Source organism: Panthera leo, chromosome B3, assembly GCF_018350215.1.
Source record: "Panthera leo isolate Ple1 chromosome B3, P.leo_Ple1_pat1.1, whole genome shotgun sequence".
In the NCBI taxonomy this organism is placed as follows: Eukaryota; Metazoa; Chordata; class Mammalia; order Carnivora; family Felidae; genus Panthera; species Panthera leo.
The window spans coordinates 38,908,823-38,914,527 of record NC_056684.1 but is presented as its reverse complement, the minus strand read 5'-3'; the positions used below and the strand labels follow the sequence as shown (position 1 = coordinate 38,914,527).

Genomic DNA, 5,705 nt, shown 5'->3' with positions numbered 1-5,705 from the left:
CCACATTTCCGATATCAAATAAACATCTAAAATAGTTTAAGATATTTTAATTAGAATTTTTTAAATCCACATGTAGAGCCTCCTAATCCATACCTTTTATCCCCCTAAAATGATGGGTCAGTTAATTTTTCAAGCTTTGAAAAAGCAGTGTTGGAGAACAGCTCATGTTCTGTAGTCTTCGGTATGCGATCATTTGTTTCGGTCACATAGTGTAATTTATAGGGTAGAGATCATTCCACTTAAACATTAATAGTCTTTTTGAGTTTCATAGTCAGTGATACCATGTGAAAATGTTAGAATTCTGAGTTGTGATTTTATTGACTTGTTGCTTGCTTGTTTTAGGCTTTGTAACTTTTAATATGTTCAAGTATACTGTCCAAATAAACTGAATACTCCAGTATTTTACAGAAAAAAAAAAAATCACTTGTTGGGCACTTACTATGTGGGGAAGGGAGCAGCCCAAGAAGGGCTGACCCCAGTAGCCTGAGCCCCGGGGCAGCCCTCTACTGAAGCTCGCTTACCATGGAGCACCTTCCTGCCACTATCGAAACCTCCCTCAAGATGTCAGCTCCCTGCTTGGCTCACAAAACACTGACCACGACCTCTTTCCTTGAATCAGTCAGCATGGAGGAAATTTAATCAACCACAGGACCACTTTTACCTAGGGACGTAGTATACACAGCAGTTAAAAGCAGTCTCTAGAACAAGACCTCTTAGTATCAAATCCCAGCTCTGCTTGTTACCAGCTGGGTGACCTTGGACAAGTGAGCCTCAGTTTCGTCACCTGTAAAATGAAGGGACGCCAACATTATCTACCTCTTCAGGCTGTTGGGTAGATTCAACGAATGAATACATATGAAGTGCCTGACATCGTGTAAGTTCTATACAAGGATCGGCGAGACTATTTCCCGAGAGCGGGGAGTGACTCTCACGAATGGGGTGAGCGATGGGCAGGTCTTAACAAAGTTCAGTCAACAGCTCCAAACACCCATTTCTCCTGGAATTATGTGATTTTTTCCCCAGCCCTCTCTCCCTTTAGCCAGAACATGTCAGCCCCTCTGCTCCCCACGGAAAAGGGTCTTTGCTCCCTCGAGTGCCAGAGGACGTGGCCACCAGGAAGAACATGGCAGCGTGCTCTGGCTGTCCTGGGGACCCTGGGACAGGGAGGCAGGTGTGCAGCAGGGAGAGGCCCCGGACGGCGGAGCAGCCGGCCAGAAGGGCCCGGCCCTGCCATCTGCTCCCCCAGTCACAGTGAGTGGCCTGGCATGGATTCACACTTGCTCACAGCCCAGCCTCTCCCAAGTGCCCGTTAGGGAGCAGCTCGAAGGCCCAGCCCGCAGGAGCCATTTCCTGTCGCAGGGGAGAGGGGAGCGGCCCTGCCCAAAGGAGAGGCCTCTGCAGGGCCCTGGCCCAATGTACATACTCCCATTCTGCTTAAGAGTGGCGATAAAAACCAGCTCTCTCCCCAGGAAAGTGGTGGCCGAGGCACCTGTTCAGGAGGCAACATGGCTTGGATAAGCCCCAGTGAGGAGCTGAGAGACGAGCGCTGGATGGGTGACATCGCCCTCCACGCCACCAGGCTCCCCACCAGCTTTGGGTAATCATTACTTTGTGTAATGCTTATTTTTGAGAGACAGACAGACAGACAGAGCAGGAGCGGGGGAGGGGCAGAGAGAGAGGGAGACACAGAATCCAAAGCAGGCTCCAGGCTCTGAGCTGCCAGCACAGAGCCCGATACAGGACTCGAACCCACAAGCCGCAAGATCATGACCTGAGCTGACATCGGATGCTTAGCCGACTGAGCCACCCAGGCGCCCCCCCCCCCCCTCCAGGTCTGGATCATTAAAATGCTTCCTTAATGACTGCTCTTTGGAAGCAGAGGCCCAGTGGGCTTGACCTGTCCGGTCACATCTGGTATGTGCACATTAGCACTGACACCCATCCTCACGCTTACATAAACACTCGGGCATATACTCACACTCACACATGCACACCACTGCTCACACACACACTTACACGTTCACACTCGCACACATGCGCACTCGCACACATGCCCGGAGGCAGCCCCTCGGCCCTCCAGGGCTCCGGGCTCTGCCGACAGCACAGGGGGCCAACAGGTCAGTCACAAGATTGTTCTCCCACTTGCCAGGCTCTTGTCCTCCTTCAGAAAATTAGTACCTGGGCAGGATTCCCAGGGAGGTGGCGCGAATAGTGGAAAACACCCGGGTCCAGAGAGAGCTCTGAAAACCGCCATGCTGGAAGAAGGTTCCAAGGACGTCCGCAGCCCGCGGGGAATAAACATGGACAGCGGTGGGGAGGCAACATTTTCTTACGTCGTCAGAAAACATGCCAGGGGTTCGCGGTTTATAGAGAATGTCTTCCTGCACTGTCTCATCGAGCCCTGCTGTACCACTAACCCGCCGAGGCATCGTGAGCCTCAGTTTCCTCGTGGAGTTGCCGTGAAGATTCAAGGACATAATGCATGGAAATTGCTGGGCCCAGCGCCGGCCACATAGTAAGCCTCAGTAAGTGATAGCTTTTATCCTCGGTATTATTAATATTGGATATTAATATCAATAAATCCTACAGCAATCCTGTGAGGTGTTACTGTCTTCTCTCTGTACAAATGGAAACAGAAGATGATTTATGCCCGAGATCGCTTCTCCGCGTGGCAAAACCGGACTCAGGCCTTCCACCTCTAAGGAACACCTGCCACTGCTCCATGCCGACCGCTCACCTGGGACCTGTTTCTCCCAGCCTGGCCCCACAGCGTCCTCCTTCCCAGTTCATCCCACGGACGTGGTCTGTGTCCTACTGTCTGGGATGTGCTCGGAAACGGCTTTTCTACTTCTTTATCCCCATCCCCATCCCCTAAAGCCCCCAGGGAAGAGCTAACCCTGGCCCAGTTAGACAGCAACTCCTTTTATGCTCCAGACCCCGCTCTCTTAAGACCACGTGGACCAGCCACCCAGCCTCCGGGATTGCCCCTTCCTCCCTGTCAGACTCTATCCCCAAAACGCCTGCCAGGGGAGGTGCGGTGGAGGCCACAAGACCCCAAGCCCAGGGGCTAGCACAAGTTCCTGTTCCTGCTCTAGCCCCAGATCACCCTGAGACCTTGGGGTCAGTCACTTCCTATCTCTGAGCCTCGGTTTGCTCTCTGGCCAATGAGGGGCCAGAAAGGTCCTTCAAGCTATGACAGTCTCTGAGGCTGGGAAGCTGCATAAGATCTCAAAATCCAAGGCAGGCTAGTGGGGAAGATAATCTGGGACGAAGGAGCCTTTGAGATCGGATCACAGCAGGAAGGCTCTTGAGAAGATGCTGTACGCAGAGGGTGTTCAAGTAATAGAAGTCAATAAAGAGACGCTGCCCTTCCCTCGGGCTCATTGCAAGGCTGTCCCCACAGGAGCCCTCACAGACAGACAGACCTGCTCCTCCTGCTATCCTAGGTTTCCTTTTAGAGCTACTTGGGGGAGACTATGGAGCTCCAGAGAAAGGGGCAGCCCGGTGGTGGGAGAGCCCCCCCACTCACACCCACATACAGATACACACTAGAGAGGAGCCAGACCCAACAGGACAGGGAACCAGGCCAGGCAGGCCTGCCCCCAGAAATACGAGCTCCCCACACCAAAGCGGGGACCGCTCCCCGTTAATCAGGCCAGCCGCCCCCCCACAGACTGAACCATCTCCTACTGCAGCCAGCTGAGGGATCAGGGTTTAGCAACCTCATATAATGTTCTTGCAGATTTTTCTTCCACACTTCTCCGCTCTGTCTGGGCCCCTCCTGAAATAGATTGCTGCAGAAGTTCCCATGATCTCTGGCCTCCAGTTGGGTCTGGCCAACAGGGCAGCCCAAAAGTAAAAGCAGGGCAGGAGGAGAGTGAGCAGGGTCACTGCGATTTGGCCGAATCTCTTCTGGAAAGCCACATTCCTATCAGGCAGCCCTCTCTATGCAGTACCCTCCCCTAGGGCACGTGGCCCAGGGATGCTAACTGCTCCCCACGGTTGCTAGCCTCAGGGTGCTGCCCTATCCTTTGTCAGCTTTCCTAAACTCTGCCCATACCTTTGTCAACAGTCCCTTTGTTAAACACGCATCAAATCAATTACCCAGCTTGAATGTGCCCCCCGCTTCCTGCCAGGATCCCAATACATCACGGAAGGAGAATGTTCTTGGCCCAATCATGATGACAGAATTGTCACGACCAGGAACAACAAAGTCGGGCAGAAACAGCTTTGGGGGTGCCTGGCCTTGTGGCTTCTCAGTACTGTGGAGCCCTCTGTGGTGAAGTCCCCAACCCAAATGCCCCTGCGGGACCCAGCCAGGAACGTGAATGAGCCCAAGATTCCCAGGGGCCATGGCAACCCAGGCAGCACGTGACCCAGTAGAACAGGAGGCTGCCATTCAGCTCCCACCACGGTTGCCAGGCAGGAACGCGGGTCTGGAGTTACCAATCTTCTAAGTATTCTAAGGAAATTGGAAATAACATGCTTTTATGTGAACTCTTCTCCTGGTTCATATGTTTTAAAAGCAAAATGTCAGCCAAACGTATCTACGGCCAACAGAGAGTTATTTGTTCCCCCTACTGGTTAGGCTGTAAGACTGAAATCCTATCTTCTAGGAAGACAGTTCAGAGGGACGACAGCTTTGGTGGCCCTGCAAGGCTGCACACTCCCAATCTCTGAGTCTCTGCCCTGGGGAAGGAAGAGGGCCGACAAGATCCTCTGGGGAAGAGGGCCCCTGGCAGAGCCCAGGCCACGGGGAGAGGCAGGCAGCAGGTGACAGTGAGGTCCACGGCCCCAGGTCGGGGACAATGAGCTGGCCTCTAACAGTTTCGGGTTATTTGGGGTTTGTGGGTTCACTTGTCCACTAGTTAGTTACCAAGCTCTGTTTGTCTTGAGGTCACACTAAGTTCGTGTGGAAATGGCAGTGGTCCATACTCCCCATCCTGGCGAGGGAGCTGACGGCAGCTCCTGGGAGAGGGGGAAACTGGTGTCCTCACAAAGGCCCAGCGTCTGTCCTCCTTCAGGGCCATCCAGTCACTGGGTGCTCAGGTGGCTGTATCTCAGAAAGGGCATCTTATCCCTCCGGCTGCCTCCAGGACCAGCCAAGCTCCCAAATTTGCTTAGGAGAAGAAAACCTCTCCAGTAAGGAAGAGCCTCCAGCGAGACCTTCCTCAGCTTTCTTTTTTTATTATTATTTTAATGTTTATTTGAGACAGAGAGAGACACAGCATGAACGGAGGAGGGGTAGAGAGAAAAGGAGACACAGAATCTGAAGCAGGCTCCAGGCTCTGAGCTGTCAGCACAGAGCCCAAGGCGAGACACGAACCCACGAGCCATGAGACCATGACCTGAGCCGAAGTTGGACGCTTAACCGACTGAGCCACCCAGGCACCCCAAGATGGTAAATTTTATGTTATGTGCACTTACCGCAAAAAAAGTAAAAACTCCCCCCCCCCCCCCCCCCCCCCCCCGCCCAGGGCTTGGTCTAGCTTCTTACCAATGGAGTTCCATTAATATCCACACGATTGGGTATTTTTGGTGACGAGACTGGATAGTAATAAGAAATTATAATACTAATGATGACAGATGCCTTACATTTATGCCACGCTTTGAACTTTAGGAAGAAGAAATAATAAACCTAACAATAGTAATGATAGATGTCTTACATTTGTATAGCACTTTGAAGTGTGCAAAGCACTTTCACA

At 52.4% G+C, this 5,705-nt stretch overlaps 1 long non-coding RNA gene across 1 annotated transcript; it reads right to left on the bottom strand.

Moving 5' to 3' along the window:
* Nucleotides 1-2,311: 2,311 nt before the first annotated feature.
* On the bottom strand, nucleotides 2,312-4,289 carry LOC122221172. Its single transcript, XR_006203115.1, has 2 exons — nucleotides 4,105-4,289; nucleotides 2,312-2,618 (listed from the first exon to the last, which is right to left on the bottom strand). It is a non-coding gene; the product is annotated as an uncharacterized LOC122221172 (long non-coding RNA).
* Between the last annotated feature and the right edge of the window lie 1,416 nt (nucleotides 4,290-5,705).